The following is a 24,873-nucleotide window of genomic DNA, read 5'->3' on the forward strand; positions in this document are numbered from 1 at the left end:
TGCATGACCATGACATGACACCATGCATGATCACCTGCGTGTCCGGATGCATGGAAAATTGTGACAACTTTACGAAATTGATCGCACAATAGACTGCTTGGCAGACTATTTCAACCGTCTGCAAATGTGTGCCAATCAGAATCACAGACTGTAACTCATATGCATGACTAAGCCTTCAACATTTTAAGTATCTCAAATGCATACAACTGATTGGCCCATCACTGAAACGTCATTCAAGCATCTCCAAAGTATGCAACTGATTGTCACGTCGCTGAAACGTCATTTAAGCAGCTGCAATGTATGCAACTGATTGTCACGTCGCTGAAACGTCATTTAAGCAGCTGCAATGTATGCAACTGATTGTCACGTCGCTGAAACGTCATTCAAGCAGCTGCAATGTATGCAACTGATTGTCACGTCGCTGAAACGTCATTCAAGCAGCTGCAATGTATGCAACTGATTGTCACGTCGCTGAAACGTCATTCAAGCAGCTGCAATGTATGCAACTGATTGGCACGTCACTGAAACGTCATTCAAGCAGCTGCAATGTATGCAACTGATTGGCACGTATAGTGACATGTGTGTGGTAAACAGCGTGAGAAGGACAAGTAAGTATTCAGTAGCGTGTCACCTGTCTGCAAAGCACTTCAGTGCTGTAGAAAGCGCTAAATACATGCTAGGACAGTACCGCTTTCTGAAAGGTCCTTACTTTGTCAGTCCAAAGTCAGTCACTCACCACAAATCACTCATGCGGGGCCCATGACACTCTCCCTTCCTTATTATGATTCTGACCCCCCTTCACTTACGCCCACCACCCGCATGAGTGACGTTGCTCCATCACTCATAAACAACATCCATCCCTCACAGGAAGTGCTTTATTTGTAAAATAATACGTGTGGGTGCCCTAAGCGCTGCTCAAAGGGATGTGGCAGGCGCTATAAATTGTCAGCTTGCCAAATCCCATGGGTGAGCCATCCTGAATACACCTCAGGCCGCTTTAATTCACTGTGAGGCACTCCCTGCCCCACCATCTCACTCTTTCAGGCTTCTGCTTTCTCCCTTTGTGATTTACTTTCTGTATTTGTCCTCTTCAGTCTTACCGCTGAGTTTGTTTTTCCCTCTGTTGGTCTTGGGAAGTGTCTGATGAGAAGAAATAAGTGCCGGCCCCCAAAAAGCTGGTGCCCCCCACGGACAGCCACTGTCTCAAACTAAGCACTGCTCCTGAGGTTTTTTTTATTCCACAGGTGGTACCCAGGGTCATTGCACAAAGCATCAGGTGTGCCAGGAGTGGGGGCTGGCTCTATGGGTATATTTATACCCTCAGTAAGTGTGGCATCTCAGCTGGGTGTGGGGGTCGCAGGGTTCCTATGATGTGTGTTCTAATGTTTACATTTCTGTTAGATTGTTGAACTGTTTCCTGGCGTGTGTTCTAATGGTCACATTTCTGTTACACTGTTGCATTGTTTCCTGGCGTGTGTTCAATGCTTACATTTCTGTTACATTGTTGCACTGCTTCTTGGTGTATGTTTCAATTGTTACATTGTTGCACTGTTTCCTGGCGTGTGATCTAATGTCTACATTTCTGTTACATTGTTGCACTGTTTCTTGTCATATGTTCTGATGGTTACATTGTTGCACTGTTTCCTGGCGTGTGTTCTAATGGTTGCATTGTTGCACTGTTTCCTGGCGTGTGTTCTAGTGTTTACATTTCTGCTACATTGTTTCAATGTTTCTTGGTGTATCTTCTGATGGTTACATTGTTGCACCGTTTCCTGGCGTGTGTTCTAGTGTTTACATTTCTGCTACATTGTTTCACTGTTTCTTGGTGTATCTTCTAATGGTTACATTGTTGCACTGTTTCCTGGCATGTATTCCAATGTTTAAATTTCTGTTACATTGTTGCAGTGTTTCTTGGCATATGTTCTGATGGTTACATTGTTGCACTGTTTCCTGTCGTGTGTTCTAATAGTTACATTGTTGCACTGTTTGCTGGAGTGTGTTCTTCTTGTGGTTATATTTTTATTACATTGTTGCACTGTGTCCTGCCGTGAGTTCTTCTGGTGGTTACATTGTTGCAGTGTTTCCTGCCAGGTGTTCTAATTGTTACAGTTGTTACATTGTTGCAATGTTTCCTGTCCTGTGTTCTAATGGTTACAGTTTTGTTACATTGTTGCACTGTTTCTTGGCTGTGTTTTGATGGTTACATTGTTGCGGTGTTTCCTGTTGTGTGTTCATCTGATGGTTACATTTCTGTTACATTGTTGCACTGTTTCCCGGAGTGTGTTCTTCTGCTGGTTACATTTCTGTTATATCGTTGCACTGTTTCCCGGAGTGTGTTCTTCTGATGGTTACATTTCTGTTACATTTTTGCACTGTTTCCTGGAGTGTGCTCTTCTGATGGTTACATTTCTGTTATATTGTTGCATTGTTTCTTGGCTGGGTTCTGATGGTTACATTGTTGCAGTGTTTCCTGCTGTGTGTTCTGATGGTTACATTGTTGCACTGTTTACTGCTGTGTGTTCTGATGGTTACATTGTTGCAGTGTTTCCTGCTGTGTGTTCTGATGGTTACATTGTTGCACTGTTTCCTGCCTTGTGTTCTAATTGTTACAGTTGTTACATTGTTGCACTGTTTCCTGCCTTGTGTTCTAATTGTTACAGTTGTTACATTTTTGCACTGTTTCCTGCCGTGTGTTCTAATTGCTACAGTTGTTACATTGTTGCACTGTTTCCTGCTGTGTGTTCTAAATGTTACAGTTGTTACATTGTTGCACTGTTTCCTGCGTGAGTTCTTCTGGTGGTTACATTGTTGCACTGTTTCCTGCTGTGAGTTCTTCTGGTGGTTACATTGTTGCACTGTTTCCTGGAGTGTGTTCTTCTGATGGTTACATTTCTGTTACATTGTTGCAGTGTTTCCTGCTGTGTGTTCTGGTTGTTACATTGTTGCACTGTTTCCTGGAGTGTGTTCTTCTGATGGTTACATTTATGTTACATTGTTGCACTGTTTCCTGCAGTGTGTTCTAAATGTTACAGTTGTTACATTGTTGCACTGTTTCCCGGAGTGTGTTCTTCTGATTTTTACATTTCTGTTACATTGTTGCAGTGTTTCCTGGGGTGTGTTCTTCTGATGGTTACATGTTTGTTACATTGTTGCACTGTTACCTGGAGTGTGTTCTTCTGATGGTTACATTTCTGTTACATTGTTGCAGGGTTTCCTGTCGTGAGTTCTTATGGTGGTTACATTGTTGCACTGTTACCTAGAGGGTGTTCTTCTGATGGTTACATTTCTGTTACATTGTTGCAGTGTTTCCTGTCGTGGGTTCTTCTGGTGGTTACATTGTTGCACTGTTACTTAGAGTGTGTTCTTCTGATGGTTACATTTTTGCTACATTGTTGCACTGTTTCCTGCCCTGTGTTCTAATGGTTACATTGTTGCACTGTTTCCTGCCTGTGTTCTAATTGTTACAGTTGTTACATTGTTGCACTGTTTCTGCCCTGTGTTCTAATGGTTACATTGTTGCAGTGTTTCCTGCTGTGAGTTCTTCTGGTGGTTACATTGTTGCTCTGTTTCCTGGAGTGTGTTCTTCTGATGGTTACATTTCTGTTACATTGTTGCACTGTTTCCCGGAGTGTGTTCTTCTGATGGTTACATTTCTGTTACATTGTTGCAGTGTTTCCTGCTGTGTGTTCTAATGGTTACATTGTTGCACTGTTTCCCGGAGTGTGTTCTTCTGGTGGTTACATTTCTGTTACATTGTTGCAGTGTTTCCTGCCGTGAGTTCTTCCGGTGGTTACATTGTTGCACTGTTACCTAGAGTGTGTTTGTTCTGACGGTTACATTTCTGTTACATTGTTGCAGTGTTTCCTGCTGTGTGTTCTGATGGTTACATTGTTGCACTGTTACCTGGAGTGTGTTCTTCTGATGGTTACATTTCTGTTACATTGTTGCAGTGTTTCCTGCCATGAGTTCTTCCGGTGGTTACATTGTTGCACTGTTTCCTTGAGTGTGTTCTTCTGATGGTTACAGTTCTGTTACTTTGTTGCACTGTTTCCTGCTGTGTTCTGGTGGTTACATTGTTGCACTGTTTCCTTGAGTGTGTTCTTCTGATGGTTACAGTTCTGTTACATTGTTGCAGTGTTTTCTGCTGTGTGTTTTGATGGTTACATTGTTGCACTGTTTCCTTGAGTGTGTTCTTCTGATGGTTACATTTCTGTTACTTTGTTGCAGTGTTTCCTGCTGTGTGTTCTGGTGGTTACATTGTTGCACTGTTACCCGAGTGTGTTCTTCTGACGGTTACATTTCTGTTACATTGTTGCAGTGTTTCCTGCTGTGTGTTCTGGTTGTTACATTGTTGCACTGTTTCCTGGAGTGTGTTCTTCTGATGGTTACATTTCTGTTACATTGTTGCACTGTTTCCCGGAGTGTGTTCTTCTGATGGTTACATTTCTGTTACATTGTTGCACTGTTTCCCGGAGTGTGTTCTTCTGATGGTTACATTTCTGTTACATTGTTGCACTGTTTCCCGAGTGTGTTGCTCTGACGGTTACATTTCTGTTACATTGTTGCAGTGTTTCCTGCTGTGTGTTCTGGTGGTTACATTGTTGCACTGTTACCTGGAGTGTGTTCTTCTGATGGTTACAGTTCTGTTACTTTGTTGCAGTGTTTCCTGCTGTGTTCTGGTGGTTACATTGTTGCACTGTTACCCGAGTGTTTTCTTCTGATGGTTACATTTCTGTTACATTTTTGCACTGTTTCCCGGAGCGTGTTCTTCTGATGGTTACATTTCTGTTACATTGTTGCAGTGTTTCCTGCTGTGTGTTCTGGTGGTTACATTGTTGCACTGTTACCTGGAGTGTGTTCTTCTGATGGTTACAGTTCTGTTACTTTGTTGCAGTGTTTCCTGCTGTGTTCTGGTGGTTACATTGTTGCACTGTTACCCGAGTGTGTTCTTCTGATGGTTACATTTCTGTTACATTTTTGCACTGTTTCCCGGAGCGTGTTCTTCTGATGGTTACATTTCTGTTACATTGTTGCAGTGTTTCCTGCTGTGTGTTCTGGTGGTTACATTGTTGCACTGTTACCTGGAGTGTGTTCTTCTGATGGTTACAGTTCTGTTACTTTGTTGCAGTGTTTCCTGCTGTGTTCTGGTGGTTACATTGTTGCACTGTTTCCCGGAGCGTGTTCTTCTGATGGTTACATTTCTGTTACATTGTTGCAGTGTTTCCTGCTGTGTGTTCTGGTGGTTACATTGTTGCACTGTTACCTGGAGTGTGTTCTTCTGATGGTTACAGTTCTGTTACTTTGTTGCAGTGTTTCCTGCTGTGTTCTGGTGGTTACATTGTTGCACTGTTACCCGAGTGTGTTCTTCTGATGGTTACATTTCTGTTACATTTTTGCACTGTTTCCCGGAGCGTGTTCTTCTGATGGTTACATTTCTGTTACATTGTTGCAGTGTTTCCTGCTGTGTGTTCTGGTGGTTACATTGTTGCACTGTTACCTGGAGTGTGTTCTTCTGATGGTTACAGTTGTGTTACTTTGTTGCAGTGTTTCCTGCTGTGTTCTGGTGGTTACATTGTTGCACTGTTACCCGAGTGTGTTCTTCTGATGGTTACATTTCTGTTACATTTTTGCACTGTTTCCCGGAGCGTGTTCTTCTGATGGTTACATTTCTGTTACATTGTTGCAGTGTTTCCTGCTGTGTGTTCTGGTGGTTACATTGTTGCACTGTTACCTGGAGTGTGTTCTTCTGATGGTTACAGTTCTGTTACTTTGTTGCAGTGTTTCCTGCTGTGTTCTGGTGGTTACATTGTTGCACTGTTTCCCGGAGCGTGTTCTTCTGATGGTTACATTTCTGTTACATTGTTGCAGTGTTTCCTGCCGCCGGATCTCTTCTCTCTCGTCTGTCCTCCGGGTCCCGAAGCACTAACAATGTCCCCGACGCGGAGCCCTGGACTCGCCCTGCGCTCTGCTGCATGGCACTGCTCCCTGGGCCCCCACCACCCACCCCTCCTTCCCTCTCCGGCGGCCATGCTGCCTCGGCTTGGGCCAGCGGGCCACCGTACAAGGCCAGGCTCCCTCCCCCGCCTCTGCTGCCCCCTCCCCCCGTGGAGCCCTATGGAGGAGCCTGTGCTGCAGGATCCACACCATGGCCGAGGCCCGGAGCCCCCTCTAGCCGCCCCCGGGAGGGGCTGAGGCGGGCCTGACGCCACCCCCGGGCGCCCCCAGCCTCGGGGCCCTGCCAGGTGAGCAGCGCATCTCCCTGCCCCTCTGCCCGCCCCCCGCACCCCAACTTCAGACTAACTGCGCCTGGCACCCCGGCCTGCCCTCGACCCCGCCGGTGCCTGCCCTCATCTGCCCCACACGGTGTCATTTCACTGCACTGACTGCCCCCTGGTCCTCGAAGTTCCCTCTAACTGCCCCTGGTCCAGCATCTGTACCTGCCCTTGACCCTCAGCGCCCCCTCACCTGCCCATGAAGTGGCATTTATTCCTCTCCTCTCTGCCCCATCTCTTCCTGGAAGTTCCCCGTTACTGCCCTGTTCTTGCCTCGCCATCTGCCCTTCTACACCCCCCGATCTGCTGCCCCCTGAACTGCCCACCCAACGCCGCCTTCATCTGCCTCTCTTGTGCCCCTTTTTCTCTCTCTCCAGTGGTCTCTACCACACTTGCCCCCGCCTGGTTTACCCCCAGCAGACTCTTCCTTAATTGCCCCTCCAGCGCTTTAATCATTCCCCTTTTCCAAACATCCCGATCCTCGTGTCTTCGGGCTCTTCCGGTTGTTTATTTTGGTTTCTCGCTTCTTTTCGAGGTTTCCTACTTTTCTCTCACATCCCGTTTTCGTTCTCTGGTTTTCTCGTTTCTCTCCCTCCTTATCTCGCCCCTCACTGGTTCCTACCATTGTCCACCCCTTGTTTATCATTTCTTTCTCCTTCCACCTCTGTGTAATTCTTCGCGTTTGTTTCTTCTTCGCTTCCATCCTCTCTTCCCCATCACGTCTTCTCTTCCTCCTCCCCTTTTTTCTCACTCAGCTTATTGAATTTATTTTTCTCTTTACTTTCGTCTCAAAGTTTCCTTCCTTCTCGGTTTCATTCCATCTTTGTTCTCCCACTTTTCTTTCCTCTTTTCCATCCCTTTTTTCAATTGTTTTTCCTTTCCCCTTTTATCCCTTTCCACTTCATTCTGCCCATGCCTTAACTTCATTCTTTTCTTTTAAAATATTTACTTTGACCCCTAATTTTTCTTTCACTTTATTGTCTTTCACTCCTTCCTGTCTCTTTTCTTTTTCTTTCTTTTTGTCACTTTCTCTCCATTTTCCCCTGAGCTCTTTTCTTCCATCTGTTTTCTCAATTTTTCTTTTACTCGTTCCCTTCCTTATCTCTGCTTTTAGCTTCCTTCGCTAGTTTCATTTTTCCCATTCTTTCATTCTCTCTCTTTCCTTCCATCCTCCTCTCATTGCATTTTCTCGCTTATACTTTCTTTCACTCAGTGTCTTCTTCCCTTCTCACTCTGCCCTTTGTTCTTCCTATTTTATCTTCACGTTCCCCCTGAGAGGGCAGAGATCCTTGGTGTGTGCATGGGTGTATGGAGACTGCTCCTTGGGATGGATCTCACTGCACCGTGGAGGATTAATGTCCACATTGCTGCTTCCCGGGGTGCATTGTGGGTAGATACATCTGGAGAGACTCATACAAGTCATCCCACCTCATGCTGTTCGAAGATAGAGACGGTGCTGCTGCGTTTCATGGGATGCAGCTCTGGGCCGGTCCCTTCTATTTTCCGCACTTTTTAGGTCGAGCATAGCAGCGCGCAAGCACTGCTTTTCTGATGTGTTGGTATCTATGTGGGCTTTTAACCACGCCCATCACACGCCTATCACTTTTACTCGTTCGTGGGCTTGCCTTTCAGAAATCCTTTGTTATGATTGGTACATGCTTTACATTTGTCCCTCCTTAGTGTGGTTTTGTTACCTCCTTGGCCATCGACAAAGGATAATTGCATGGATAATTGCACGTTTGCCGATACGTTTGACTGTGAGCGAACCTCTTTTTCTTTTGTGTCGTTCCTTCGCGTTCATGCTCATGGCGGCCGTGGCGCTTCGAATCGTCTCGCTTATGTCAACTGTTTTACTTTTCTATTTCAATTTATGTGGCAGGAAAAGTCCAGTTAGGAATTTACAATACCAATAGCTCTATCTCGAGCAAACGCAAGACCCAGTGCATTGCAAAAGCTTCTTTTAGGTCTGGGTTTGAGAGTATAGTTGTCAAACAGACATTTGCTAATTATAGAGTGGGCTTTGGGCCCGCCCCTTTCTGCAATTGGCTTTCTTCGACCAGCCTGTTTCAGCCATTGGCTTGAGATTTTCTCTACCATGTCTCACCTTGGCCTTTGGAATAGCCTTCTCTCTCCTAGTGCTATTGGCTGTTTGAGTATATCCTTCCACCCTTGCTCAAATGCTCACGTTGAACCGCAGGAGGAACTACTTTACAATGCCCTGTTTGCTCCCGCTGTCTCCCTCCTGTATGTCTCACCTGCTGAAATCTAATGAAGGTTGAGGTGTTTCACGCATCCGACAAAGTTAAATACCTGAGAACTTGTAATTGCAACCTGTGCATAAACAAGGGTCTACGCATGGGGCGGAATGTTACAAGCAGCTCGTAATCAGGCCCTATGTGTTAGCGCATTAAAAATACTCCTATTGGCGATACCCGGGTCTGTTTTCCTTTGCTCTACCCACGCTTGGCACGGTGTACTTCTGAAGTCACTTAGGGGCAGGCGCGGGCACAGTCCTGGAGGCCGGATGGACAAGGGCCAGAGTAAAGCAGGAGGCAGCAGTACAGATCACGGCGTAGCAAGAGGCAACGGGTGTAAACTTCCAGAGGTCCAGGTACTGGGTGTCCTCTGCAGGGAGATGGCCCCCAACCCTTTCCTACGCTCTCCGCCGCTGACTGAACATGAAAAACAAGATGGCTGCCTCTTGTCTACATTTAATAAAAACAGAATTTTGCACCACAAAGCTCTGCAGGCTCAAATTTAAAACATCACTGAAAATTCACTGAATATATAGAGAAATGAAAAAGCACAACAAACAGAATACTTGTTTCCTTTTCAGTGTTGAATTTACAGCAGTAACATTTCCATAATACAACAGGAAAAAGATACACATTAGCAAGGCTCCTGCAGACATACTCGTGCTGGGGAAGATCTTTTTTGGGGTGCGGGCGCCATTGGAGGGGAGACTGAAACTAACAGTAAAAGCTCAAAGAATGAATGAAGAGATGATGGGTTGGGAAATCAGACTGGCCAATCCTCTTCGAAAGTAAAACCAAGAGAACAAAAAAAAAAACCCTCAGAGATGAGGGGTGCCCCCCCCACCTGTCCATGTTCCCAAATACACACCCAGTATTCTCCAAAAAGTTTACTTTTTACCTTTTGCTAGTTGTTTTCACGTTCACAACATTCGATCTATGCCAAAAGTTAATGATAACCACTCACCAGGTTAAACAAATCTCTTTCAGATTTAGAGGTTCTGATTCACCCCCCATGTGCCCATCTTGAGTTCTTCTAGTCCTAGATGCACAAAACATCAATTCATGCTCTAATGTTTAAGTGACAAGTGAAATTAAGTCAGTTTAATGAAATATTTTAAGAAGGTAAATCTGTACCCAGGTACAGCAAGGGGGTAGAGGGGAATTAGACCCTTGTTTATTCATTTGCAGATTTTTTTTTTATCTTGCTTCCTAGACACAAGGCTGTCAGAGTCAATCACAATAGTTACCAGTGACACTTAACAATAATGTTTAGTAGTAAAACAACTTCTAACATCAGACATGTGCAGAGTCTAGTACCATCTGAGGGACACAAACATGAGACTACGTACGTGGCCATAGCAAGAAAAGAGGTTAGTTAATTAGGTATTTCTGGAGCAGTAGGGTTTTTAAGTCCTCTGAAAGTTTTGAACCAGAGGTTAGTATTCTATAAGCTGGCTTCACTTCCCAAGAACGACACTGAAATGCTTTTTTTGTGTTTTTGTTTCACCTGGGTAGGTGTAGAAGTACTGAGTGTAGAGTGCTGCACAGAGGCTGGGTATCCCTATATCGGAAGATTGTTTGAGACAGGGATACCTCAGGGTGCCACCGTGCGTGGCTTTGTGACTGATGCAGCCTAGAGAGGATGCTTCTAGTTTCGACTGGGAGCCATTTGAGCATGATGGGTACTGGAGTAATGTGATTGTAGGTTCACGCTCCTGAGGTAAGTCTTGCAGTATAGTTGAAAACTTCCTTCATTGGGGGCGTGGGGGGGGGTCTTCCTTGGGGAGTCTGGTGAGAAAGCCATTGCTGTGGTGGAGTCTAGACCTGACCAAGATCTGCTTCCGGGAAGAAGAGTTTGATGTCCGTGAAGTCTGTCAAGGTGTTGCACACTCATTATTGTGGCCTTTACATGCAAGTGAAGATGAAGTTTCTTGTTTAGGATGATCCGGAGGGACTTGGAGCCTTCAATGATTTTGGGTTTGGAGTTTAGGGCCATTTAGAAAATTTAAGCAGTCTTGGACTGGAATTAACACTGTGTGCGTGTGGTTTCCGTCGGGGTGCAATGAGGATTTCTGTCTTCCACGCATAAAGCTTCTGGTGGTTGAGAGACAGCCAAGCTTGTATGTTAATAAGGATTTGATTTCGGATGGGATGTCTTCTTGATACTGCTTTGATATAATGTGTATCACCCACACAAAGATATTAGGAGGTGTTTGATTGTTTTAAGATTGGAGTCGGAGGTTCCATGTACAGGTTGAACAGAGCCGGGGATAAAATAATGCCTTGTGTTACTTCTTGTCAGGTCTGCTGCAGTCCTATCCCGCTTGATTTGTTAAGACCGGTCACTCCAATCGGAGTGGAACCAATTTAAGATTGTTAAATTTTTTCATTCTGAGCGTATAATTGGAGATTGTGATTGACCACGTGGACATGCGCGGGGTGGTGAAGAAGTATGAGCTGGGAAGAGGCTCCCTTATTCAGGGGGCAGAGAGCATCATCCATGGTCTATATAGTTGCTATTTCTGTGCTATAACCAGATCTGAAATTGTCGAGTAGGCGGCACTCCCAGATGTATTGACACAGTCGAGAAATTCCTTTCTATAAATCTTTCTGGAATGAAAGGTTAGTTACTGCGTCTAAATTATTTAGGCACTCCAGGTCCGTTCCTGTGTTATTTTCCATGAGGGTGTCACTTGTCCTCTTTGGAGACAATCTGGACTTCTCAATTGGCCAGCGAGGAGTTGTTGCCTCCAAATGGGGAGATGTCCCTGCTGATTTTTTAAAATAAGACAGAGGGGATGAGGTTTGTAAAGTGTTCAGCAAGTTTTGTATTGGTTACAATTCTGATAAACTCCACTGATGCTAGGACACTCCACTGATGCTAGGACACTCCACTGATGCTAGGACACTCCACTGATGCTAGGACACTCCACTGATGCTAGGACACTCCATTGATGCTAGGAGACTCCATTGATGCTAGGACACTCCACTGATGCTAGGACACTCCATTGATGCTAGGACACTCCACTGATGCTAGGACACTCCACTGATGCTAGGACACTCCACTGATGCTAGGACACTCCATTGATGCTAGGACACTCCACTGATGCTAGGACACTCCACTGATGCTAGGACACTCCACTGATGCTAGGACACTCCACTGATGCTAGGACACTCCATTGATGCTAGGACACTCCACTGATGCTAGGACACTCCACTGATGCTAGGACACTCCACTGATGCTAGGACACTCCACTGATGCTAGGACACTCCATTGATGCTAGGACACTCCATTGATGCTAGGACACTCCATTGATGCTAGGACACTCCACTGATGCTAGGACACTCCACTGATGCTAGGACACTCCACTGATGCTAGGACACTCCACTGATGCTAGGACACTCCATTGATGCTAGGAAACACCCAGGTATTTCTTTTCTTCATTCAGCTCTTCAGAGAAACCTTGAGCGCCTTTCTTTGTATTTATACTTTTAGCTTTTTCTGGGTGTAATATTGTTGATTGCGGTTAGTGTCTCAGAATACTGGGAAGCCTCAGACCCATTGTTTAGTTCTTGTAAATTATTATTGTTGGGAAAAGGAGCGAGAATGGGATACAACATTTTTCAAAGCAATCTTCAGAAATCAGAGGCTCCACTTTAGTCTGTCCTTCCATGACAATTACTGGCACAGCATGGAAGCTTTGGTGTAGGTAGGAGCAGAATGCTTCAGGTTCTTGTTTAGTAGGAAGAAGTGAAGTTGTGACACTGCCCTCTCCTTCAAGTCATCTAGAAAAATGTTATTCCCATTTGAAATCCGCAAAGAGTGTGTTGACGCCCCGGGGGCGGTGTGAAAGGTAAAATGCGATTTAGTGAGGGTCGGATCACAGAGCTACAAGTGGATTACAGATTTTGTGATTTAATGGCTACCTTCCTTCTTAGATGAATGAGGACTATGATGGTGTAATCTGGCGAACTAGGAGGTCTATCGTAGACGGGGATGAATTGTTTACCTTTGTTTTCTGTGAAGAATGAGAGGTCAAGTTTATCTTCTAAGTCAGTGGTTCTGAACCTGTTTTCCTGGGCCGCCTGGGGGTTTGCGAAGCCTCCTCGGAGGTCCGCGACTGCTTAGAAAATTAAATAATGTTATCAGAATAATAATGTGTATATACATAAAGTGGCTAAATGTACAACTGAACATTTTAAAACGTACTATAAAGGTCAAGGTATTTGAAATTGGAGGCTAAAAATTAAATTCTTTCCTCAGATGGATTTGTGGGAGCAATACAGGTGCATCGAACAGAATACAGTATAGACGACGTTGGGCTTCAGTTGAATTTAGAAAAGCTCCGACCTTCATGTTAAAATTACATATTTTATTTTTATTTATATTTGTTTGCAAATTAAGTAAAATGTATTATCATTTGTGTATGTGTTTGAATGCTTGTTTCTGTATTTTTTGTGTATTGCTTTGCATTTCAAATCATCGTCAATGTTAAGATCGGGTCCCTGCCGTCCAGTAATAACTCAGTGGGGGGGTTCACAGATTCCAAAAATTCAGTGGGGGTCCCCAGGTTCCAGTAATGATAAAGTGGGGGTCTGCAGAAGTTGAAAGGTTGGGACCCACTGCTCTAAGCTATGTTTTGAAGCTGATCTCCACATCTGTACGAGAAAAGTTGTGCTTGTTTGTTTTGATCTCAACCAGGTTGTAGTGGTCAGTGCCATTTTGGACACTAGTCGTGAGCCTTTTTCTTTGCTCTCCACCCTCTGGGTAGAGGCGGGGCTCTTTCTGGATGTTGTGCCTTCATTGTAATCTTTTAAAAGGTCCTCCTTACGTTCTCTATCCAGGCCGGGTGCAGTTCTTCGTAGGCGTTGGTTATTGACATGCCACAAGCTAGTCTCCTTGAACGGGAGAGCAGTGTCGGCTTCATTATTTTTTCCGTGGGTGATACTGCGGTGGTAGTTTTTCTGAGATTCATCACCAGGGACCTCTTGGCTTCCACAATGAGGTCCTTCAGATTATTCATGCTGTCCCTGTTCATTCCTGTGCGGTGGTTACTGTTTCTGAACACTCGTGTCTATTGGATTGAATCGAAGCTGTAAGCATGCCGTGGCACAATCACGCCTCAGGCCGGCACCTGAGAGTGTGGTGTGTGATAGTGGGCAGTAGACTGTAAGCATGCCGTGGCACAGCCGTCCTCACTCAGGCAGGTGAGAGTGTGGTGTGTGATAGTGGGCAGTAGACTGGATGCTGAGGCAGGCACAGCCCCTCTGCTCAGGCTAGTGAGTTTGGTGTGTGATAGTGGGCAGTAGACTGGATGCATGCCGTGGCACAGCTCCGCCTGAGGCAGGCACCTGAGAGTGTGGTGTGTGATAGTGGGCAGTAGACTGGATGCTGAGGCAGGCACAGCCCCTCTGCTCAGGCCAGTGAGTTTGGCGTGTGAGAGTGGGCAGTAGTCTGTAAGCAGGCGGTGGCACAGCCCCCCTCGGTCAGGCATGTTTTAAAATAGACCGTGTTTATTTATTTTGCATTGTATTTTTAGGTTGTGAAGCACTGGAACAGGAAGGCCTCAGCAGCTGCTACTCTCTGGCTAGTTTGGAAAGGTGCAGTGCACTGTGGGGAATCTGGGCCCATCGAAGACAACCCCCCCTTCCACCACCCCACCGAGGTTTATGGCAGCAGTGAGACCTCCCGCGGTGAGTATCAGCCTTGAATGAATCTTTCGCGGGAGAAGCCTGCCTGAGACCCCCACCTCCAGCAGACGTGCAGGCTAGAGGGAGACCACTCACATACAGACCCGTAAGACCCACACCCCCTGATGAGGCACGTGGCAGAGGTGATTACCTGCTGCAGTGAGGGGGTGAGCCCCTCTCTTTCCCCGCCAAGTGGTGCGGTCCTGGTGTACATCTCTCCACCATCCTGGAGTACTGACACTATGATCATAGCTGCCAAATTTTCCATATACTTGTGTGTGACATTTCAACATCTTAGGTGTGACATTTTGAGTGACACTTTATTGTGAGGGGCACAATGCAAATATTGTCATGTATACAACTGGCTTCCTTTTGTGCTTTGTAGTGGTCTTGAGAGGACATTAAAATAGTTGAAACACCTGAGGCGCCTGTGCAAAGTATAAAAATGAACGATGATCTGCACCAGCAGACCATCACTGTACTTTATCAGAGCCGAGCTCTATTCTGCAATAATGGGAATGCTGCTAGAAATGAAAGGCTGGAGCGGATCAGCGCCGGCCTACCTCCGCTGTGGTAATGGATGCCTGGACCACAGAGTATTCACATCACTAGAGCATTTCCATCCAAAGAGTTTTCAAATGTGAAGATTTTTCTGAATCTGTCATAAGATTTTTGGAACAGTTATTCAAGTTTGCTTAGGTCGATTATCTTGTAGATAATGCATGCACTCTTATACGCTGAATGATGTCCACGAGAATGCCAACTCTGCGATGTGAGGATGAGTGATGCACCTAAATCTTTTTGGTTGTTTGGAGACCATAAATGCTGGTGTGTGGAGGACCACTTTGATGGGACGAATTGAAAGGGCAGTCAGCAAAGCCATACCATAGTTTATACCTTAGATGACCAGCTCTTAACAACCACAGTCTGGTTATGTTGTGGAAGGAGTTGCTTGAGAAGTTTTAACTGGAATCTGGTGTTTTCTGGTCCCTTCAAAGAAGTAAATTTCAAGGTGGCGTGTTTTGTCAAATTTGAAGCCAAGGGATTTTGTTGAAATGCTCGTTATAGGTATAAGAGACTCTTCCCAAGTTGGTGTGTCCAGTCAGAGGGAAGATCCTTCCCTAAGGTGTAGAGTTGTGGGGGAACAGGAGGGATTCTGTCTGCATTTGTTAGCTTCAAATTAGCCACCCTGTTTTAAATTCTTTAAGGGAAGAGGTTAAGGTCTTATGACTGGTTGAGTATTTGATTTTAATGTATGTTTGCATATTCTAGAAATGAGATGCCATTTTTTGTTGAGCATCTCCCAGTGGGTCCACAAAAAGATGGAAAAGTGAAGGAGTGAGGTCCTCCATTTAGCACTATGGTGGTATTTGAGGAACAATTTCCTAGTATGATTCATCATGTTTTGATGGATAGGTATGACCTTAACTAGACAGTAATGCTTCTTCACGCCCTATTGGGTTGCATAGGATGTTTCGGAGCCCCCTAAAGGTAAACAGATTCAAAGGTCACTGACAAGTCTCGAAGGATCGATAGGCGAATTCTGTGATCAGATTAGAAATGGTATAGCAGGCGATTGTTATTGGTGTAGTCTTTTGGGGCCAGATGTGCTACTGTTTTGATAGAAGAAAGCGGTTGCAATTTGCGACAGGTTTTTTCTGAGCCCAGAAACTTATTTTGAAAACCGATTTATGTACTCGTAGGTCAGTTAGCAAGATAAGGACTTGAAGTGAGTCACAATCCGGCCTCCCAAATTCATATTAATTTTTTAGGTCACAAATTGTGACTCTCACTGACTGATGGAAATCAAAGGCATGTTGGCCTGAAGGGCAGAAATCAACATGTCTGACTGATTTAAAATAAAGTAAAATTTTATTTTTAAAGCAGCCCGATTTCCATAGGGGAAACTTAGAAGCTTTAAGAAAATGTTGTTAAGTATCAGAGGGTTGGCTGTGGTTTCCTGGATCGCTACCTAGTTCCCTGAAACGTTTACCTTAGTTTTCAAGGGGGAAGGGATGCATATGCGATAACTTTACTTTTGCGAATAGGTTACTACCCCAAATTGGGAATTGATAACTTTCTAACAGGGGCGGCTCCTCCGGAGGGGAGTCGCCCCCTGGCTGAACCAGCAGATGAAAAATAAAACGATAGCTCACTATCGTTTTATTTTTCATCATCATTTTTCATCTGCTGGCTCAGACAGAAGGTGCAGGGAGGGGTGGGCTGGGCCACTGTGAGGTGAGGGGGAGGAAGGGAGAGTGCACTAAGTGTGCATATGTGTTTGGTCGGCCGTCTCAGGCTGGCCAAACACACATGTGTACTTGGGTTTCTCCAACCCGGCTGTATACAAAGCTGGGTTGGAGAAACAGCATAACCTCAGGCTTGTATCTGAGCAGGAGTGACTGCCGCTCAGTCCAAACCTGATGTTGCTTACATGCTATTTTTAGCATGTAAGCCGCGCCAGGATTGCTGGGGAACCTGTGCTGGTGTCCCAGCGAATGCTGGGACACCACAAGAGCAGCGATACGGCAGCGGGAGGTGGGCGGCGGAGGTAAGTGTTTTCTTGTTTAAAAAAAAAAAATGTTTCACCGTTCGTCGTCCCCCCGACATATGTGGCGGCCACCACTGATTGACAGTGGTTTGCGATTGGGATTCTGGTCGCAGCCATTGGTTCAAGGTACCGATTACCAATTTGGAAGGGATGCCCACAACCACTCCTTTCACATTTCGTATCAATAACCCTTCAGAAACTCATTTTAGGAGTCAGTAAGTACTGGTTACTATACCTGGCCCCAAGTTTGTTGGTAATAAGATCTTGCAGAGTGATGGGGCTGTAGCTGTTCAGCCATACGTTGCTTGGGAAGATGTTGAATTCTACCCATCTAAGGGAATCCGAGAACAACCCTTGATGGAGGAGAGATGTTATGATTTGTGAGCAGGGAGGGGAAAGAGCCTTAGAGGATTTCTTAGCTAGAGATGGTTGGATCAGTTCTAAAGAGAGAATTGATTGTTTAGTGATCTGCTTGTATCACTCTCGTAGTGTGAGCTTTTACTGAACGGTTTCCTTACTCCTTGAAAGTCAAAACCTAAAGAGGAGGTACTAGGCAAGTTTGTGAGTTTGCACTAATGCCTAACCACTCAGGCCCTGGAGAACTGGATTGACCTGTCTGCACAGATTTGAGCTACTCTGCATGTTTGTTGTTTTTAATTGATTCTCCTCTGTACTTTTTAAAGTAATTGTACTGAATGTTGTAGTTTTCGATTATTGTGTTTTATGAATGCTATAACTTTAAGTGTTTATTGGCCAGTTGAGCAACTGGTCTGCTAAAGGTCTGCTTGAGAAGAAGGCAGCGTGTGATGTAGACATTCTCAATGAGCTGCCCTCTCTCCGGTCTTCATCTACTGCTGCTGTGAAAGGAAGTTTATTGTGAATTCTGTGTCGTAGGACTCCTGTTGTAGTATCAAGACTACTGGATTTTGGGCAGCAGCACCACCCAGCGTGGGGGACTGAGTCTGATCCCACACCGTGTGACGGCTGTCGGCCTAACACTTCCAGCTAGCAGGCGCGGCCCATCCTTTGGGGCAGAGGGGCCATGCCCCCCCCCACCTTTTGGCCCCCATGAAGAGTGTCTGTCAGGCTGAACAAAGTTCAACAAAGTTCAGCCTGACAGACCCTCTTCATGTTCAGGTCAGACAGCCTGGAGTGAGACATGCGCGATTTGCGCAGACTCCTGGCTGCCTGAGCTGAACTTTGCTGGGCTGCGGAGGTCTCAGCTCCTATGGGTGTGACCTCCTCGGCTCAGCAAAGGTGCCTCGAGGCCCTCCCCTGGGTGACGAGAAAAGCGTCACCCATTGACTTCGACCTGGGCGCTTCAGGTTTAAGCCCTGAAGCGCCCAGGGCGAGTGTCAATCAGTGACACTTAGTCACAGGGTGGGGTCAGCAGTCTCACTGACCCCATCCCACTCTGTGACGAGGCTGGTACTGCTGCCTTCCCTCATTGGCTGACCTAAGGTCATCCAATGAGGGAAGGCAGCAGTCCCAACCCTCTTGGGACCTCGAGGCTGAAGGTAAGTGTGTGTGTATGTATGTGATGTTTTAAAATGAATGTTTGGTGCGTGCGTGGATGTTTGAATGTTATGAGTGTTGTTAATGGATGTGCGTGTGTGTGTGCTTCACGCCTGCCCCCCTCCCTCCTAAAGCTGCCGGCTGCCACTGCCGGCTAGCTAGCAGCACCTCACCAGCACCAGAGGTAAAAGTGATTTGCTGCAACCTATCGCATGACACTCTAAGACTCTGGAGGGAAGTCGTGGTAGAACAGATCGTACCCCTTTCTCTCAATTACACAAGTCTCATGCATTGAAAGATAAACAGAAGCAGGATTAGATTCAATAGGTTTTATTCAGGCAACTGCGTTCTATGTAAAAAGGCATGAATTGTGATTATGAGGATAATGAAACACAACACTATTACAGCTGTGACCAGGAAAGTGAAACACAGGAAGAGTCCCACCATACTGTCACAATAGTGTATCTAATATCCCTAAATACACTACTAAGTTTCTTCATGAGTAGGGTGAGCAGGTGTCCTGGATTTGCCAGAAAAATCCTGGTTTTTCACCAGCTGTCCTGGCAGATTTTGGGAAATTTAGCTAATGTCCCGGTTTTTAGAGAGTCGCCTGAAAATAGTAAGAAGTTATTTTTTTTGTTTGTTTTCCAAATCAGGGATACTTAATAGGTGATATCAGAAAGCAATTTAATTAACAGTCATTATACGGTCTTTTAATTATTGCATTTTATTTATGTTAGTGCCTTTTCTCTAATTCTATTCTGATGAGTGCTGTCATTCCATGCACTAGGTTGAAGAAAATTTGCAGTCCTTCCTCTATTTTTGTGAAATGCCCCAATTTTCGGCTTTAAAATTCTGGTCACCCTTTACATGAGAGCAAATATCAGTGGTAGCCCTAATCTGCCCATCCAGTCCCGGGAAGGAAGCCCAATCCCCATACCTGTGTTGAGAGGTAAAGAAGGGGTCTGTTAGTCTGCTGGGAGTCCTCCCACGTAAACGAAGAGGAAGCGCGGAGTTTCAGCAGAAACTGTGACGCCGTGCAGCATGAGATGGCTGGTTGGACTGTCCCCTCCAAGGTGGTGGGGGCAGCCTGTTATATTATAATAAAAAGTCTTGTTCCGAGAACTGCCCTGATGCGACAATGCATACTTTTCTGTGTAAGGTAGACATTGTACTCTCTGAACCGGCAATACCCAATAAACAATCGTGTACAGCCTTGGAGCGAGCACAGGAATGAAATGTTGTGCAAATAAATGAATAGCAAATTCAGCATGGAAGGGCAACTAATAAAAATAATAAAACATCACCTCTAAAATGAAGCTTTTCTAAAAAAATAAGAGTAATAAAATGGCAAGTGCCTAGGTGAGAGGGCAGAGGCCTCTGGCCCAAGCTAAAACAAATGTGGCTACATAACCACTAAAATTATCTCACAACATCTGTTTAGACTCAGAGTGTCCTCCAAAGAGAAATACTTACTCCTGTCTTCTAGCACAGTGGTTCCCAACCTGTGGTCCGCGGTCCCCTGGGGGTCCGTGAAGCCTCATCATGGGGGCCGTGACTGCTTAGATAATTACCTAATGTTAACAGATTAATAAAGTGTATATAAAGTGTCTAAATGTACAACTGAAAATTTTAAGACATACTGAAAATGTCAATGAATTTAAATCGGAGGCTAAAAATTAAAATATTATCCCCAGATTGATTTGTGGGAGCAGTGCAGATACATCAAACAGAATGTAGTACGGATGAAATGTGGCTTCAATTGAATTTAGAAAAGCTCCAACCTTCTTACTAAAATCACATTTTGTTTTTAATTTTGTTTGTAAATTAAGTATATGTGCTTGATGGAATGCTTGTTTCTGTATTGTCTGTGTATTATTTTGTGGTTTGAATCACCAACAAAGTTTAAGCCGCGGTCTCTGGCTTCCGATAATGACTCAATGGAGGGGCTCCCCGGATTACAATAATGATTCAGTAGGGGTCCCCGGTTTCAAGTAATGATAAAGCGGGGTCCAAGGAAGTCAAAAGGTTGGGAACCACTACTCTAGCAAACATGGCCTTACCTCTGCATGCAGATAATAAGGAAAATAAAAGCAGGACCAGGGGCTGAATCTTGGTTTCCTAGTATGGGGGGAGGTATTCCACATGCAGTGCTGTGGAGGTTTCAGAATTACAACCTCACCCCCCGATTTTCATTTAGGATCTAAACTCAGACTCTGGGAATTTCCGATGTGTTTGATAGATGAAGCAAGCCTGAGTAGCAGCTGCTACCTTCATTATTAGGTCTGGCCTATAGGAGGCTTTACTGTTTTGATAGCCTAGGGCTATAAACAAATCATAATAAAAATTCAAACAGATAAACAGGCTTTCAGTCAACCTTCTTTATCCATTGCTCTGTTCAAGAGTCATTTACGTTTTGCTTCTGCCACTCACAGCCCAGAGGGAGGGGCAATAGATCAGTCCACTTCAGCCATTGGCTCTGTTCAGTTTGAGTTGATGGCCTTTGTCTCATGGGCATCCACTTATAAAGTAGTCCACTTCAGAGGCTAATCTCTGCTTTCATTTCTTCTGTTTTTATTCACCTGATGGATTATTTTTATGATAGTTTTTTATTTACTTTTTAAAAAATATATATTAATACGCCCTTTAAACATTTGTACTTTGTATTAATTTCATATGTATTAGCTATTCCTCACTGCTTCATCCGTGCCCACACATTGGAAGTATTGTAGTGTTTTCCTCCTATCTCCCCAGCACCTCACAGGTTACAGATTTCATTTGTGTTGCTCCTCCCTACAACATTACTGAAGCAGACCGTGCTCCGTCCGCTAGCAGTACTTTGAGCGGTCTCTATCCTGTTCTGTATTTCCTTGTGTTGAATCTACTCCGTGATTGCACTACCCTCCCTGGATTTTATTTTCTGTTACTATTGTGATAATGTCTCTGCGGGGCCTTGTAGGAAAGTACCATCTTGCCTGGCATGTTACCCCCATACTTTCACTGTATATATGTTGTTTTAGTGTATGTGTCACTGGGACCCTGCCAGCCAGGGCCCCAGTGCTCACAACTGTGCCCTGTATGTGTTCCCTGTGTGATGACTAACTCTCTCACTGAGGCTATGCTAACCAGAACCTCAGTGGTTATGCTCTCTCATTACTTTCTAAATTGTCACTAACAGGCTAGTGACCAATTTCACCAATTCACATTGGCATACTGGAACACCCTTATAATTCCCTAGTATATGGTACTGAGGTACCCAGGGTATTGGGGTTCCAGGAGATCCCTATGGTCTGCAGCATTTCTTTTGCCACCCATAGGGAGCTCTGACAATTCTTACACAGGCCTGCCACTGCAGCCTGAGTGAAATAACGTCCACGTTATTTCACAGCCATTTACCACTGCACTTAAGTAACTTATAAGTCACCTATATGTCCAACCTTTACCTGGTAAAGGTTGGGTGCTAAGTTACTTAGTGTGTGGGCACCCTGGCACTAGCCAAGGTGCCCCCACATTGTTCAGGGCAAATTCCCCGGACTTTGTGAGTGCGGGGACACCATTATACGCGTGCACTATACATAGGTCACTACCTATGTATAGCGTCACAAAGGTAACTCCGAACATGGCCATGTAACATGTCTAAGATCATGGAATTGCCACCCCAATGCCATGCTGGCATTGGGGAGACAATTCCATGATCCCCCGAGTCTCTAGCACAGACCTGGGTACTGCCAAACTGCCTTTCCCGGGGTTTCACTGCAGCTGCTGCTGCTGCCAACCCCTCAGACAGGTTTATGCCCTCCTGGGGTCCAGCCAGGCTTGGCCCAGGAAGGCAGAACAAAGGACTTCCTCAGAGAGAGGCTGTTACACCCTCTCCCTTTGCAAAAATGTGTCAGGGCTGGGGAGGAGTAGCCTCCCCAGCCTCTGGAAATGCTGTGATGGGCACAGATGGTGCCCATCTCTGCATAAGCCCGTCTACACCGTTTCAGGGATCCCCCAGCCCTGCTCTGGCGCGAAACTGGACAAAGGAAAGGGGAGTGACCACTCCCCTGACCTGCACCTCCCAGGGGAGGTGCCCAGAGCCCCTCCAGTGTGCTCCAGACCTCTGCCATCTTGGAAACAGAGGTGCTGCTGGCACACTGGACTGCTCTGAGTGGCCAGTGCCAGCAGGTGACGTCAGAGACTCCTCCTGATAGGCTCTTACCTGTGTTGCTAGCCTATCCTCCTTCCTAGGTAGCCAAACCTCCTTTTCTGGCTATTTAGGGTCTCTGCTTTGGGGAATTTTTTGGATAACGAATGCAAGAGCTCATCGGAGTTCCTCTGCATCTCTCTCTTCACCTTCTGCCAAGGAATCGACCGCTGAATGCTCAGGAAGCCTGCAAAACCGCAACAAAGTAGCAAAGACGACTACTGCAACCTTGTATCGCTGATCCTGTCGCCTTCTCTACTGTTTTCCTGGTGGTGCATGCTGTGGGGGTAGTCTGCCTCCTCTCTGCACCAGAAGCTCCGAAAAAATCTCCTGTGGGGCGACGGAATCCTCCCCCTGCAACCGCAGGCACCAAAAGAACTGCATCACCAGTCCTCTGGGTCCCCTCTCAGCACGACGAGCGTGGTCCGTGGAACTCAGCAACTCTGTCCAAGTGACTCCCACAGTCCAGTGACTCTTCAGTCCAAGTTTGGTAGAGGTAAGTCCTTGCCTCCCCACGCTAGACTGCATTGCTGAGTACCGCGTGATTTGCAGCTGCTCCGGCTCCTGTGCACTCTTCCAGGATTTCCTTTGTGCACAGCCAAGCCTGGGTCCCCGACACTCTAACCTGCAGTGCACAACCTCCTGAGTTGTCCTCCGGCGTTGTGGGATCTCCTTTTGTGACTTCGGGTGAGCTCCGGTTCACTCTTCTTTGTAGTGCCTGTTCCAGCACTTCTGTGGGTGCTGCCTGCTTCTGTGAGGGCTCCCTGTCTTGCTGGGTGCCCGTCTGTCTCCTCACGCAAGTGGCGACATCCTGGTCCCTCCTGGGCCACAGCAGCATCCAAAAGCCCTAACCGCGACCCTTGCAGCTAGCAAGGCTTGTTTGCGGTCTTTCTGTGTGGGAACACCTCTGCAAGCTTCTTCACAACGTGGGACATCCATCCTCCAAAGGGGAAGTTCCTAGTCCTCTTCGTTCTTGCAGAATACACAGCTTCTACCATCCGGTGGCAGCTTCTTTGCACCCTCAGCTGGCATTTCCTGGGCATCTGCCCAATCTCGACTTTGTCGCAACTCTTGGACTTGGTCCCCTTGTTCCACAGGTACTCTTGTCTGGAAATCCCCCTTTGTTGCATTGCTGGTGTTGGTCTTCCTTGCAGAATTCCCCTATCACGACTTCTGTGATCTCTGGGGAATATAGGTGCACTTTACACCTACTTTTCGGGGTCTTGGGGTGGGCTATTTTTCTAACCCTAACTGTTTTCTTACAGTCCCAGTGACCCTCTACAAGCTCACATAGGTTTGGGGTCCATTCGTGGTTCGCATTCCACTTCTAGAGTATATGGTTTGTGTTGCCCCTATACCTATGTGCTCCTATTGCAATCTATTGTAACTATACACTGCTTGCATTACTTCCTTTTGCTATTACTGCATATTTTTGGTATTGTGTACATATATCTTGTGTATATTTGGCATCCTCATACTGAGGGTACTCACTGAGATACTTTGGCATATTGTCATAAAAATAAAGTACCTTTATTTTTAGTATATCTGTGTATTGTGTTTTCTTATGATATTGTGCATATGACACCAGTGGTATAGTAGGAGCTTTGCATGTCTCCTAGTTCAGCCTAAGCTGCTCAGCTACAGCTACCTTCTATCATCCTAAGCTGCTAGAAACACCTCTTCTACACTAATAAGGGATAACTGGTCCTGGTACAGAGTGTAAGTACCGCTTGGTACCCACTACAAGCCAGGCCAGCCTCCTACAGGCCTCCACTGCTGTCACCCCCATTCCCTTCCAAAAATATTTCTGCTTTGATGCTGCAGTAGCCCGCAATTCATACTTGCTTGATCCTTCTTGCTTCTACCAAGATGCCATGACCTCTTGCTTAACCTGTAACAATAGTTCTGTAGGTCTGAGGTTTGAGACTATTCTAGTTGCACATGCTGTGCGTCATTACCCATAATAATGGTAGGGTCTGAAATAAACCTAAGAAAAATAATTGTTTTATTCGCCTGCACTGTAATTTTACCACTTTATAGTTCTCTGAAATTTACATGTTCCGATAATCTGCTCCCTCTTGCCTAATGTCTTACTCCTTTCCTGCTATGCTCTAACTGCTGTGATGTTCGGACAGCTGGGTGTAATCGAACAGCTTTACTTCCATGTCTCCCTGCCTTCATCCATACAGTAGCATGTACCCTCTCTCATGTAACCTTTATCTCAGTTTTCTCCAAAGTTTGCCTTTCTCCTCCCATAGTTCCCAAGCAAATGCATAGCTTTACATTCAAGTGCACCAGGTATGCCACTTCAATCACACCCCGCTTCAAACCTCCTGAAATCTCTCTATCCTCTTCTTTGTAGGGGAATATATTTTGCAGCTCTTTCTTCCGCCAGAAGAGCCT

The 24,873-nt window shown here is 45.6% G+C and overlaps 1 protein-coding gene across 2 annotated transcripts in view; it reads left to right on the plus strand.

The window, feature by feature from the left end:
* The first annotated feature begins 6,072 nt into the window (after positions 1-6,072).
* LOC138246618 (zinc finger protein Xfin-like) overlaps positions 6,073-24,873 on the plus strand; it is an 80,117-nt gene continuing 61,316 nt past the window's right edge. For both annotated transcript variants that reach the window (XM_069201325.1, XM_069201326.1), the window contains exons 1-2: positions 6,073-6,242; positions 14,068-14,221. The gene's annotated coding sequence lies outside the window, so the exon portion shown is untranslated. The remainder of the gene's footprint in view (positions 6,243-14,067; positions 14,222-24,873) is intronic.

The sequence above is a fragment of the Pleurodeles waltl genome, chromosome 7 (genome assembly GCF_031143425.1).
Source record: "Pleurodeles waltl isolate 20211129_DDA chromosome 7, aPleWal1.hap1.20221129, whole genome shotgun sequence".
Classification (NCBI taxonomy): domain Eukaryota; kingdom Metazoa; phylum Chordata; class Amphibia; order Caudata; family Salamandridae; genus Pleurodeles; species Pleurodeles waltl.